At 43.5% G+C, this 15,530-nt stretch overlaps 1 pseudogene; it reads right to left on the bottom strand.

The window, feature by feature from the left end:
• LOC120029236 overlaps nucleotides 1-12,676 on the bottom strand; it is a 66,520-nt pseudogene extending 53,844 nt beyond the window's left edge.
• Nucleotides 12,677-15,530: the final 2,854 nt, after the last annotated feature.

The raw sequence follows: 15,530 nt of genomic DNA, 5'->3' as shown, positions 1-15,530 counted from the left end.
CCCCACCACAAGACACAGAGTGGCGCAATGACAGACAGACTAGCAACGTCAACAAACTCATTACACAGAGACACAATTGTCATTGTGAAGAAAGGTGATTTAGGTTCCTTATTCGACACAATTACACCCACTCACAGAGTTTCTGTGGTCTCAGTAGTCCAAATAATCTTCTTGGATTTGTGTACTCAAAAAAACAAGCAATATTTACAGTGTGAAACGAAGATAGTGCTTATTACTGTACTCTTGCTGCAATCTTGTTTCTGACTCGTAATCCCCAAAAGCTAGCAACAGGCTTTGACTGGATAGCGTCCTACTGAGGGTTCAACTCAGAAGACCAAGATGGCTTCTGTCCTCTTCACATCTACTTTCCTTCATCCACACTGATCTGTAACAACTAGACAAGTGAAAGAGAATACCCTTGAATACACACACAAACTCAAACACATAGTGTTTGCACGCACGCACGCACGCACGCACGCACGCACGCACGCACGCACGCACACACACACACACACAAACTCTTTCATAACCTCGGTGTTGTGTAGACATCTGCGTTGGCTCAGAGTCTCACTCCAGACCATTTGTTCGGTGCAACAAAAAAAAACGCAATTTGATCCTAATTAGATCAAAATGTACACTGTAGCATGAAATACGTGGTGATCAGTACAGAGGACCAGAGCCCTGTGCTGTTTGTTTTCATTAGGCCACGTCTCATAGAACAATACACTGACATTTCTATTCTAACTAAACAATAAACCCAGCTGAGACTCCACATGTTGTTTCTGGCCATACGCTGAAGAATAACAAAACAACAATTACAAACTGGCCGATTTGAGCCCTGAATACTGATTGGCTGACAGCCATGGTATATTAGACCGTATACCACGGGTATAACAAAACATGTATTTTTACTGCTCTAATTAGGTTGGTAACCAGTTTATAATAGCAATAAGGAACATCGGGGGTTTGTGATATATGGTCAATATACCACGGCTAATATACCTCTGCGTTGTGTCGTGCCTAAGAACAGCCCTTAGCCATGGTATATTGGCCATATACCACACCCCCTCGGGCCACTCTCATTACAAGTCCACTTACTATCAACAGCACTATCAGCACCAGGTATTAATACGAACATGTGACAGGGACTAGTGAGGGAGGTATACAGAGAGACTCACACCATGCATTCACCATCTATTTCCACACACTAGGGAAGAGACAGAGGACCTCTTACAGAACCTGGTTTGTCACACTGAAAAGCACAAACAGTGACAGTACCTAGAGGTGTATGAGGGATTGGCAGAGGACAGGGGGGTGGGGTGTGAGGGGAGCCCTTACCCCGGGCTTGTCACAGAGATGCAGGCTGTTGAAGGAGTCCACTGTGAACACCTCCCCATCCGGAGACCAGGACATGGAGGTCACAGGGTAGTCATGTGACGAGGACGTGTAGAGCAGACGACCATAGCTGTCCCACACCTGAGAGAGAGAGAGAAGGAGGGAGATGACGGAATGAGGGGGAGCGAGCGAGAGAGGGGTGGGAGAAGGAACAGGGTCAATTACACAGTGTTGCGACTGTGTGATGCACACGTTATAACATAGATAATCATTTTTGGATCACGGGACACACTTGACCTTGTATTTACAGTCCTCTCCACTTGACAGTATCAGGTCATTCCCAGAGTTCCAGTCCACCTTCAGAATGATCCCATCATGGGACTCCCACTGGGGAGAGGAAGGGAGGGAGGGAGCGAGGAACAAGGGAGAGAGCAGAGAGAGAGCAGATGTTTATGCAAGAGCAGGGATATTCTCCAAACACAACCAATACAATCAGGATCGCACCTCAGTTAACCAGTCCCAGGCTCTGTCCCACACCTGAGAGACAGAGGGAGGGAAAAAAAGAGAGAGAGGAGAAGGGGGGGGGGGGGGGGGGCGAGATGGGGAGAAGGGGAGAGTGGTTGAATGAGAGAGGGGGGCCCAGGTCCATATCAATATACTACCCGCTGGGCTGCAGGCTAATATGACTGAGTTTTTTTGTTGTCAAGGACAAGCAGGAGAAGACTGCAGGGAGAGTTCACACACAGGAGACATGATAAAGCAAATACAGGGGAGAGGAGAGAGTTCTTATCAGAAAGAGCATAGAGGACAAGAAGAGAGAGAGCTAGAGCTGAAGGTCGAGCGAGGTGCTCTCTCTGACAGCCTCCCAGTCTGCTCTGTGTTAATGTAATAGTGTGTACTTGGCTCTAATTGGAAACAGGGCAGAGCCTTCACAGGTCGCCACGGGGACGAGATCACACACACGACCCCGTCAGAGACCCCATTACATCTCTGTTATACACACACACTAACTAACTCACACACCCCAGCGTTCGCCAAGTGACTTACTGACACATCCTGATGTGCTGCTTATTGTTCAGCATACTGAATGGGACTGGGAAAAATCTTCAGAATAGTTTCCCCTTCAAAAAAGTCAGGAAAGGTTGGACAGTCACACACGTCAATGCTCATGAGATGTATCGACCAACAGATAACCAGAGGCACGTGCCATAAAAGGAGGACAAGAGGAGTCAACTCAGTCATTATCTCCTTTCTCCTCCTGCCATGTGAAGGTTATCACTACAACTCCTGATCTCCCCCCCCCCCCCCAAACCCCTCTCCCTCCCACGGGTCTGTCTCTCCCATAGGGAGCAGGGGGATGAGGTGAGGGGGTTATAGGAGTTGGGGGATGGGGGGGATTGCAGGGGTCACAGAGTTGTGCAGGGGGCTTCTCCATACACAGCCAGCTGTTGCTCTGCTCAGGGGGAGGGGGGAGTGAAGGAGTGGTGAGGTGAGAGGGGTGAAGGGGGGGAACACTAAACCCTCTGGTGTTTACTCAGGGTCCCAGGCACAATTCAGTGCCAAAAAGAACAATAAACAAATGCACATGAACAAGGAAAATACTCACTGTAGTGCGAGGTCTTCAATCCCCACACACACACACAGTACCTGTAGGACCTTAGCACTGGGTTGCAGGGGCCTAATTATCAGCAGTCTGCCTGATGTGTACAGGATCCTATCAGAGTACGGGCTCCAGGCCACCGAGTATACAGGAGACCCTGAGAGAGAGAGAGGCGCGCACACACACACACACACACACACACACACACACACACACACACACACACACACACACACACCAGGAGAGGTGAGGAATCACACTGCTGAACAATGTTCATGTGATTAAACAATAACTTTTATAATAGTATTTTCATAACACAACCATTAAAAATTATGAAAATTATGAAAACTGAAACTTGTTTAAGGCCATTTCACAGTTGCATCTCCTCCTCAAACAGCGTTACATATAATAAAGTCATTCTGTCAGTAGAAGATCCACTAGTTAGTTGACTCTGGTTTCATCAGAGCATTGACTAGCTATCACATAGCGTTTGCCTCGAAGGCAGTCCTTATCAAATAGGGATAAGTGCTTGGTATGCCTTACAAACACAGAGACGGAGACACTGCAGTAGCTGGAGGAGATTGCATTTCTAATTTCTACACCACAGCAGTGTCATATTTACTCTGAGTGTTCACTTCGTACAGCCTGTAGGAATGGGATTTAGCATGCAAAGCTTGCTTCAATCCTGCAGACCTGGCTGTGTGTCACAGCAAGACAGCTGAGCGTTAAGAGAAACCTGCCTAAACCATGTGGTGTGTGTGTGTGTGTGTGTGTGTGTGTGTGTGTGTGTGTGTGTGTGTGTGTGTGTGTGGCAGGCTGACATTTAACCCTGCTCCAGGTGCTTGCGGTTTCTCACAAATGCCAAGAGGTCACATGATTGCGGGCTGACAATGAGAGACGGCTGAGACGAGTTCTCTCTGCCCCCCCTCCTCCCCCTATCCACCCCCTCCTCTCCTCCCTCTCTCTTTCTCCCCCTCTCCCACACAAATGGGACGCGGTTACATCATCGCACTCAAGACTCACAACAACGGCCCCCAGCTGTACCTGTGTCTCCTGCAGTGTGTGTATGTGTATGTGTGTATGTATGTGTCTGTGTGTATGTGTGTCTGCATAAGGGGGAGCAGCACCTGCACAGATGCATCTGCAGTGTGGATGAGGTGTCTACACCTGTTAGGTGACACCACCAGTTCCTCCATGCGCTCTACAAATCTGTACGTGCAACAGCGGCTGTGCAGCTCACTCCCTCTCAAGCCTGTCCAGTCAATGCCATGGTTCACAACAACAGCACAGACGGACACATTAAACAGGGAGAAATAGAGCCCGTTCATTTGGCAGAATGCATCCACATCAACGCCGAAATGTTGAGAACACTGAAGATATTTCAAATGGCACAATGAATCAATTAATAAGAGACCCATCTGTATGTGAGTACTGGATAGAGAGATTTATCATTAAGAGTCTTTTTTATAGATTTTAATAAAACTCCACTCCAATAAACCTTTATGATGCTTTTAATAAAAATGGAACTGGAGGATTGGCTGCATTTTCAAATGTATCCAGCAGCATTATACCCTAATAGTCCAACACACACACACACACACACACACACACACACACACACACACACACACACACACACACACACACACACACACACACACACACACACACACACACACACACACACACACACACACACACACACACACACACACACACACTTCTCTCTCTCTGCCAGATTGTCATCTTAAATCATCTGGCTGGACTAAATCACTGTTAACACAAAGGCCATCTTTCAGATCATCGCACCGGCATAGTTTACAGCAGTTTCAAATACACACAGACACAGACTGTACGCACAAACACAAATCCCGACTGTGGAAGTAAATGTGAAAGTCAAAAAATTGTAAGAACATGAGGCATATCCTGTAGTGCTTCAAACTGTATGAGTCTATCGATATGTACGGTGACGACATTATCTAGGTTACTATATAACCTCTGTTCCCAGAGCTGTCTAATGGCAGCGCATCATGCTCCACTTGGCGTCAACCAAAAGCTCAGTTTAAGCAGAGAAACTTTCGTGTCATGGCACAGAGGGAAGGGCTCCCTGAATACACATGAACAGTATTGTCCCCCTCTGTGACAAGTCTTTTCCCTTTTCATCAGATCCCTTTCTCTCTCTCTCTCTCTTTCATCCAGTGAGGTGCCCTCCAAAGCAGAAGGGGCCTTAATGAACACTGCGGTCTGTGTGTGAGAATATAATTGGAGGCTGTGTGTTGCCTTATGTTTACAAAATGTCCACCAGTGCTGTCTCTCTCTGTAACTCACGTGGCTGTGTTCATGGGTTTGACCTCATTACAACTGTCCAAGGCCCGGCCCAAGCCACAGCAGCAGCAGGTCCTCTGACTGGGCACACCAGAGTGTGAGAGAACTACCGACGGCTTGAGAAAGCACCAGGGTGACACACTCAGCCCCTATGATTAATACCGTGCATCCTCATTCACACATGGATAGTGAAATAACATCCTAGTTCCAAATTGAGGTTTCAAAATTAGTTCAGTGATTAATTCAATAAGTACAGTGATTAATTCAGTGAAAGCCAATATCAATATACATGTTGTGTGTAAAAGCACATTCAGTACATGGACTGGTTCTGTTAGAGAGTAACAGAACCACCTGTAGGTGACTTTACAGACAGGGACATGGCTGATCTGAGTTCAGCAATGGTACAGTACATGACCTGACATGTTAGTGCTAACCACACAGCACCAACAGGCGTCCACATGCTTCCCATCCAAAAGAGTTTGTGCATATATTACGATGACATTTTGGGACGTTTAAGTTCGATTTGGTCTTCAGCAAGGGTTTTTTCGACTGTTCGTGCACACAACATTTTTTCCTTGAGGCAAGCCGAAGTCAGTAGACGAAGTCTATGCCTCGTTGATTTGTCAACAGTAGGGATTCTTCAATTAAGTATTTGTTGTCATTCGTTTTCATGCACATTTTTTCATTTGAGAAATACTGCACCAAACATCTTAGTTAGATGTAAAATTGCGCGACTAAAATGTCCTTGGAATATACGTCAAAATAATTACAGATTTCTTGAGTTATCGTGGGAGTAATTCTGACTATTTTGAGGAAGCGTATACTGGCTATGGCATATGAAGAAAGACAAACAGAACTATTGTCGCAAAGGTCTTTTAAGGGAGTATGCGAGCACAGTTGTTCAGTTCGGCTAGGCGCCAGCCGAACCATGCTGACAACACTGGGCTGGAAGATTAGCATACACACACACACACACTCACATACACCTCTTCACACAGAGAGAGTGCAATGCTGGCTCTACACTGTGGAGCAACTGCACCACAAAAACTACAGGGCCCCATTCTGACAAAACAGGAAATTGTTAAAAGGGACAATATTGGTGGCTGCATTTGTTTCAAAACAAAGTGTGGCTATGCACTACGAGTCTGCTGCACTCCAAATTTGTTTTGAAATACAGTCATTTCTGAGCTGAGTGTTTGAAAGGATAGTTTGAAACTTTTTTTCCTAGTAATCTTACCTGGCCAAGGTGGACCTCAGCATGCCACTCTTAGACCAGATCTTGACGTGCCCATCCTCCCCAGCTGAGGAAACAACATCAACAATCTGAGTTACAACCTGCGGCAATTATAACAAACTTGTTACTGAGCAGCGTATTACATTTTAGTATTCTTGTTGTGTGTGTTGTGTGTGTTTATTACCCTGTGTATCCCTCACCTGTGATGAGAGTGGTCCCGTCGTAGTTCCATCTCCCGGCTAATACAGCTCCTTTGTGGGCCTCCGCACTCTTCTCAATACGGCCCATCTTACAGGCCAGGTGGAACTTACCTACAGACGGACAACAGAACCGACAGGTAGAAGACATTAGATATGAAGGAAATATACTGTCTAAACTGTCTCTCCATTTCTAAATCTCACTTAAGGGGCAACAAACAGTCAAAAGGCACGATAAAAGCATACGGCATGATGTGAGGAGAGTTAATAAATACAAAAGACCAAGAATATAGGCACTCGGCCTCACACATAAACAAACAAACTGAGATAAACATACAGAATTGTAACCCATGGAGTCAGGTTCCAATACATAATGCCTTTTGCTCCACTGTCCTGGTTGGTAGCTACCTCCCGAAGACACGTTTCTTACACAAAACGGAAGAATGAAAGCAAAGTCTCTCTGCTGCTTAAATTAAACAGTTTCCTATCTGCTAGAGACGGGGAGCGATCAGGCATGGAGACAGTTATCAAAGACACTAGCCTACCATATACTTTGTGGCGGTGCGTATTAAAAAATACAGAGTGTTCTATGTAATTTCTGGTTGCCTAAAACTGCAAATCAGCATGATGCTGCTCTCTCCCGTTTCTATATTTGGATGTCCTAACAAATGTGAATGTCGCCGACGCAGAAAAACAGGTAGTGTGTATATGACCATGCTGTATTAAAAGGACGCTTAGAATTAAAATAGCCTTTTAAAAATGTCAATTCTATTAAAGACCCGACTGTTAAACACCACATTCAAACTGCTACCAGCATTTGCTCTATGTCTGTCAGTACTATGAACCAAAACCATTTTTGACATATCGCCTCAGACAGAGGCCCACGCACCAAATGAGGTTGGAGAAAGCCACAAAAGTTACTATAGATTTTCCCCACCCACCAAAGCTATACATCTGTGGTTTCTATTTAACCATTTCATAGCAATGTGAAGTTTCACTGACATTAAAAACAGAAAAATATGCCGTTACATGCTGCAGTGGACTATTTTGCAATCCACCCCAACATTTTGAGGTTGCTGTGCATTAGGATATAGGACTAGTACACTAAAAACATATACACAGCCTCTCCATAGAGTAGACCAATGACTTGCTCTAAAAAGTAGTCGATTGTGACAATATTACCTATATGATGACTATAATCATTCTGTACCAGAAAGACAGATGCAAACATTTTCATGACTACATGGTCTGCCAGGGAAAATTGTTGCTTCAGTTTGTGGGTGTGTTTATGCAACCCTACACTGCCATTAACATTGTGACCACACGTCGCCTGCCATCTCCGCACATCTCCACTCTGTGTGTTTAGAGCTGATATAGACAGAGCCCTCTGCTATGAATCAGGTTTGAGGACTTAGCGAGGTAACTTTTGTCATCTCTGAGTTCAACTTGGGATAACCGGAACCACGAAGGTGGCTAACCATTTAGCCAGGTACATTTCTATGACAATGAATCCTTCAGAACTAACCTGATCCGGGCAGGCTAACTCAGGGCTAACTCCATTTATCCTGAATGAAGTGTCTGAGCCATGAGTTGAGGCCCATAAATCAGATACCATCCCTCTCGCAAAGATTGTGTCATCATCCTCTTCATCTGAGGAAGACGGCAGATCAAATATTTTATTCAAATGTTTTTTTGCGTGTAAAAAAACAGTAATGTTAAAATATATATTGCATTACATATTTAGTAGACAGCATTTGCTTTCCAAACTGTACGTTTTTCACGTGATTGAAAGAAGGCAAACCGACAGCCGCAACCAACCATAGACATACAGTATAATCCATAGATGGCAGTTCCCATTCAAGTCAAGACAGGAAGCCATTGTTAGTGTACCCATGAGTTTAACAGTCAAATTGCCAGGGTTAGAGACTCCCAAACCCTTGTATGGATTATAAATACAGTGCCTTCAGAAAGTATTCAGACCCCTTTACTTTTTCCACATTTTGTTACGTTACAGCCTTATTCTGAAATTGATTAAATAAAACTATTTCCTCATCAATCTATTATACACAATACCCAATAATGACAAAGCGAAAACACGTTTTTAGAAATGTTTGCAAATTTATTAAAAACAAAAACCAGAAATACCTTACATACATAAGTATTCAGACCCTTTGCTATGAGACTCGAAACTGAGCTCAGGTGCATCCTGTTTCCAGTGAACATCCTTGAGATGTTTCTACAACTTGATTTAGTCCACCTGTGGTAAATTCAATTGATTGGATATGATTTGGAAAGGCACACATCTGTCTATATAAGGTCCCACAGTTGACAGTGCATGTCAGAGCAAAAACCGAGCAATGAGGTCGAAGGAATTGTCCGTAGAGCTCCGAGACAGGATTGTGTCGAGGCACAGATCTGGGGACTCTTCCTAGAGCTGGCCGCCACGCCAAACTGAGAAATCGGGGGAGAAGGGCCTTGTCAGTGAGGTGACCAAGAAGCCGATGGTCAATCTGACAGAGCTCTAGAGTTCCTCTGTGGAGATGGGAGAACCTTCCAGAAGGTCAACCATCTCTGCAGCACTCCACCAATCAGGACTTTATGCTAGAGTGGCCAGACGGAACCTGCTCCTCAGTAAAAGGCACATGACAGCCCACTTGTAGTTTGCCAAAAGGCACCTAAAGACTCTGACCATGAGAAACAAGATTCTCTGGTCTGATAAAACCAAGACAACTCTTTGGCCTGAATGCCAAGCGTCACTGGCACCATCCTTACGGTGAAGCATGTTGGTGGCAGCATCATGCTGTGGGGATGTTTTTCAGCGGCAGGGACTGGAAGACTAGTCAGGATCGAGGCAAAGATGAACGGAGCAAAGTACAGAGAGACCCTTGATGAAAACCTGCTCCAGAGCGCTCAGGACCTCAGATTAGGGTGAAGGTTCACCTACAAACGACCCTAGGCACACAGCCAAGACAATGCAGGAGTGGCTTCGGTACAAGTCTCTGAATGTCCTTGAGTGGCCCAGCCAGAGCCTGGACTTGAACCCGATTGAACATCTCTAGAGAGACCTGAAAATAGCTGTGCAGCAACGCTCCCCATCCAACCTGACAGAGCTTGAGAGGATATGCAGAGAAGAATGGGAGAAACTCCCTGAATACAGGTGTGCCAAGCTTATAGCATCATACCCAATAAGACTCAAGGCTGTAATCGCTGCCAAAGGTGCTTCAACAAAGTACTGAGTAAAGGGTCTGAATACTTATGTACAGTCGTGGCCAAAAGTTTTGAGAATGACACAAATATTAATTTTCACAAAGTTTGTTGCTTCAGTGTCTTTAGATATTTTTGTCAGTTGTTACTATGGAATACTGAAGTATAATTACAAGCATTTCATAAGTGTCAATGGCTTTTATTGACAATTACATGAAGTTGATGCAAAGAGTCAATATTTGCAGTGTTGACCCTTCTTTTCAAGACATCTGCAATCCGCCCTGGCATGCTGTCAATTAACTTCTGGGCCACATCCTGACTGATGGCAGCCCATTCTTGCATAATCAATGCTTGGAGTTAGTCAGAATTTGTGGGTTTTTGTTTGTCCACCCGCCTCTTGAGGATTGACCACAAGTTCTCAATGGGATTAAGGTCTGGGGAGTTTACTGGCCATGGACCCAAAATATCAATGTTTTGTTCCCCGAGCCACTTAGTTATCACTTTTGCCTTATGGCAAGGTGCTCCATCATGCTGGAAAAGGCATTGTTCATCACCAAACTGTTCCTGGATGGTTGGAAAAAGTTGCTCTCGGAGGATGTGTTGGTACCATTCTTTATTCATGGCTGTGTTCTTAAGCAAAAATGTGAGTGAGCCCACTCCCTTGGCTGAGAAGCAACCCCACACATGAATGGTCTCAGGATGCTTTACTGTTGGCATGACACAGGACTGATGGTAGCGCTCACCTTGTCTTCTCCGGACAAGCTTTTTTCCGGATGCCCCAAACAATCGGAAAGGGGATTCATCAGAGAAAATGACTTTACCCCAGTCCTCAGCAGTCCAATTCCTGTACCTTTTGCAGAATATCAGTCTGTCCCTGATGTTTTTCCCGGAGAGAAGTGGCTTTTTTGCTGCCCTTCTTGACACCAGGCTATCCTCCAAAAGTCTTTGCATCACTGTGCATGCAGATGCACTCACACCTGCCTGCTGCCATTCCTGAGCAAGCTCTGTATTGGTGGTGTCCCGATCCCGCAGCTGAATCAACTTTAGAAGACGATCCTGGCGCTTGCTGGACTTTCTTGGGTGCCCTGAAGCCTTCTTCACAACAATTGAACCCTCTCCCTGAAGTTATTGATGACACGATAAATGGTTGATTTAGGTGCAATCTTACTGGCAGCAATATCCTTGCCTGTGAAGCCCTTTTTGTGCAAAGCAATGATGACGGCACATGTTTCCTTGCAGGTAACCATGGTTGACAGAGGAAGAACAATTATTCCAAGCACCACCCTCCTTTTGAAGCTTCCAGTCTGTTATTCGAACTCAATCAGCATGACAGAGTGATCTCCAGCCTTGTCCTCGTCAACACTCACACCTCACACCATGATATCAGCTGGTCCTTTTGTGGCAGGGCTGAAATGCAGTGGAAATGTTTTTGGGGGATTCAGTTCATTTGCATGGCAAAGAGGGACTTTGCAATTAATTGCAATTCATCTGATCACTCTTCATAACATTCTGGAGTATATACAAATTGCCATCATACAAACTGAGGCAGCAGACTTTGTGAAAATTAATATTTGTGTCATTCTCAAAACTTTTGGCCACGATTGTAAATATAATATTTCAGTTTTAAATGTAATAAATTAGCAAACACCAAAGCCGACATTAACGATAAGTAATAAAATAAAGATGGCACTACTAAAAAGCTATTTCACACCATAGCCTGCTGAATTTGCAAGATATTTTTTCTTTCATTTTGATTTCGGCACAAATTTAAATGTGTCACTGACTCGCCCATGGATTAATGTTTCAGCATTGTCTCAAAGAGCTCGACGTTCGAGTAACCACGTGCGACATACCTGTTCGAGTCAGCGGCAGGCGGATGAGCAATATCCACCGCCGTAGTACGGCTGAAGCCTGACCTGGAATGTGCAGCTAACTGAAGATGGCTAGCTTTATAAAAGCCTGAGTAGATCAAACTTGCTTCGTAGTATACCACTTAACACCTGGACACACAAAGAGCTTGTCAACCAGAGACATTTCACACAAACTATGCAGTTATGTACCTTGGGACTCATATCCTCTTTCACCTACCTAATTCAATATCAATCTGTCTTGTTGAATAATGTGATAAAGTATCATTGTTTTAAAATTCAGCATTTATTTTCTATGTTAACGGTGTCGTAAACATGTTTCAGATAGCACTTTTTGGTTATCAAAGTCTCTTACGAGAAAATCATTATTGGGCCCTTCTGTGACTTGCCGTCAGTACTGGTGAGCACAAAGATCTCGGCCTGGGCCTGCTTCTTGCCTCCCACCGTCTTGGGGAACCAGTGCAGGTCAATGGGGAAGAGGTCCTCCTGCACCTTCACCACCAGGCTGATCTCACTGGTCAGCAGGTTCTATCTTTGGATCTGGTGGTCCTCACTGCAGGAGTACAACTCGTCTGCAGTGGTCCTGCCCACACAGCTCACAAGCTCTTTGTGTGTCCAGGTGTTAAGGAGGACAATGGTAAGGTGGAAATAGATCAGTGGTTGCTGCAAAATATCTCATCTTGATTACTTGAATCGGGTGTGTTTGCCTTAAACTGGTACAAACGTTTTCACACCCTGTAGACTAACTCTTCAGGTCCAGGGTTGGTGGCCGCAGTAGACTCAAACACAGTGGTTGCTTTCAGCCAAATTAATGAACACAGATCCTGTATTCACCTTTCTTTGTATTGAGGTAGGTGAGATCCACACACAGATGTGATCACAAATAGCACAAAGAAAATCTTTTCACCTCCATATAGGTTGCAAAAAGCATGCCTTTAGTAAAAAGGTTCCAGTCAGACTTGGGTTCAAACACTATTTGAAATCTATACATTATCTGTGCTTGATTGAGCTTAGTGGGCTTAATGAAGCTTTAGAATAGTCCCAAAACTGCAAACCTGTCCATCTGGCACTCCGGGCAGGGTAGAGCAAACACTAAAAAATATTTGAACGCTTTCAAATAGTATTTGAACCCAGGTCTGGTGGTGCAAGGTGTACTGAATATAATATGTCTCAGGAGGCCCTAGCTTTGGTCCATGGTGTTAGAGCAACGGGTACTAACCCCCTGGACCAGAGCTAAGGAGGCCTAGTATGTTATTAGAGGCACAACTTCATAATAGATTTTTAATTCATGATTGCTGACTGTCCATATTTTTTAAACGGAAAAGACCAACACTCAAGTCAAAGCACTGTTGTAGTATCTTTCTATCATTCACACAATTGAAAAGGATATGTTCTGGTTCCTTGAGTAATGATGTCTTTAATCTCATTGTGGTGGCTAATGTGAAAGACGTATTCAGAAAATAGGTACTTGAAAAGCCTTCTGTTTACAGTGAGTTCCAAAGATCATTCAAATTGGACATAATAGTGAATGTAGCTACAAAACAGACTATTAGCTTGTTATACAATTAGCAAATAGAGTTTCAAAATAGCTAGCTATTCATAGCTAACGATACTTAGTTTGCAAGTATCACTTGCTGATATTGGTCTGGTCAAAAATAAAACTCCGTTGTCTAGCTAGCTAAGTTAAGCCTGCATATAGCTAGCAATAACATTAGTGTATAGCAAATAATAAGTAGCGGATAGTTACTGACTAACCGTAGCTGCTACGCTAGCTACAGTACATATCTAGTCAAACAAGCGTTAGTCGTTGCTACGGAACATGCATTGTAGCTAACGCGTGGTGAGTCTTCTTCACTGTTGTCACACTTGCTAGCAGACAACTAAGCATGTCCAGTTGCCATAGTAGCTCCACCGTTAATAGTTCATGCATATAAGGTGATATATATTCCTCAACAATTATACTTATCGACAAAACCAGACAAATAGACTGATCGCTATACAAGCTAGCTCTGTTCTGGAACGTACCCAGAGATACTCCTTTTCCAATATCGCTGACGTACCTCGACTTTGTGAATAACTGTCGCGAGAGTTCCTTGTCAACAAACTTGGAAAGAGAACCTGCTTTTTTAAATAAAAATATAGGACAAAACACACATCATGACTAGAGAGACAACACTACATAAAGTGACCAAAGACAACAACATAGCGTGGCAGCAACACATGACAACATGGCTGCAGCACAAAACAGGGTACAAACATTATTGGGCACAGACAACAGCACAAAGGGCAAGAAGGTAGAGACAACATTTTGAATGCTTATTAGGACAGGAAATGGTCCAATTCACGCACTTATCAAGAGAACAACCCTGTTCATCCCTACTGCCTCTGATCTGGCAGATTCACTAAACACAAATGCTTCGTTTGTAAATTATGTCTAGGTGTTGGGAGTGTCCCCCTGGCTATCAATAAATAGATAAACTAGAAAATGGTGCTGTCTGGTTTGCTTAATATAAGGAATTTGACATTATTTATACTTTTACATGTACTTTCGATACTTAAGTATATTTAAAAGCAAATACTTTTAGACTTTTACTCAATTAGTATTTTACTGGATTACATTTACTTGAGTCATTTTCTACTAAGGTATGTTTACTTTTTCCACCATTGGGTATAATCAATTTGAGACTTTAACTCTCTTATGCATTCTCTCTAGAAAATAATGTAACTCTTTGGAAGGCTAGTGCCACTCCACTAGTGCGTCGTGGCACACACTATCCACCTAGAGCATTATTTTCCATAGAACACATAGCCCGTAGTTGATTATTCCTTACATATTATCGACTATTCAACCAATACAATCCAAATCCAAAATAATAAATTGACCCGTACTGTTAACACCCTTCCGTCGTCTCTAGGTAACAGTGCCCATACGTCACGGGGCGCGTTCTGTTTTAAAAAATGTTATGAAAATATCCCAAATCATGACCAAAATATTACTTATATTCAGTATAATGTTAACTTGAATGCACCATTTTTTTTGTTTATGTTCATGGTTGCCTGGCATCGGCCTTCTTTTTGAATATATATATATATATATATATATATATTTTTTTTTTTACCAATGTCGAGGTTCCATGATGCCTTGCATCAGTTTGTAACGAATTTTGGTTCGACAACAGAGTTTAGGCGCCAATTACGAGTGAGTTTGCAGCGAGCTAACGATTTGAGATGACACAGGGTTGACTTTTACGCACTTCATTTTTTTTTTTAGCTTCGGGATATCGAGAAACAGTTTTCAATTGGCTTTGAAAAGAGAGTGATACACAGGGAATTCTTACAACAAAATAACTTCGTCCGCAAGGTAAAACTGTCATTTTATCTGAACACGAAAGAGCTAGTTAACTTTAGCTAAAAGAAAACTAGTAAGCTCGCTAGCTAACTATCAAACCATAGCTATCTAGCAAGCAAGTTTGTGAGCACCTCTCGTCGATTATATGTGGTTGTTGAGCTAGGTAAATTAAGCTAGCTAACGTTAACTGAGTAACGTTAACTTAAAATGATCAGACAGCTAACATTTAGCTATATCCCATTTGTCTATCGGCAACACATCAAAAACTAACTAAAATTGCCTAGTAACATTAGATAGTTATCTACCTTGGCGAACCAGTGCAAAGTAACGTTAGCTAAATTAACCTAACTTGTAAGCAAAGTACCGGTTTCCCCTATTCATCTGTGCTCTAGTTGTGTTCGCTATCCAGGTAGCGTAC

The sequence above is a fragment of the Salvelinus namaycush genome, chromosome 34 (genome assembly GCF_016432855.1).
Source record: "Salvelinus namaycush isolate Seneca chromosome 34, SaNama_1.0, whole genome shotgun sequence".
Taxonomy (NCBI): Eukaryota; Metazoa; Chordata; class Actinopteri; order Salmoniformes; family Salmonidae; genus Salvelinus; species Salvelinus namaycush.
The sequence above is the reverse complement of the archived record's forward strand: the minus strand, read 5'-3'. Positions and strand labels throughout refer to the sequence as shown.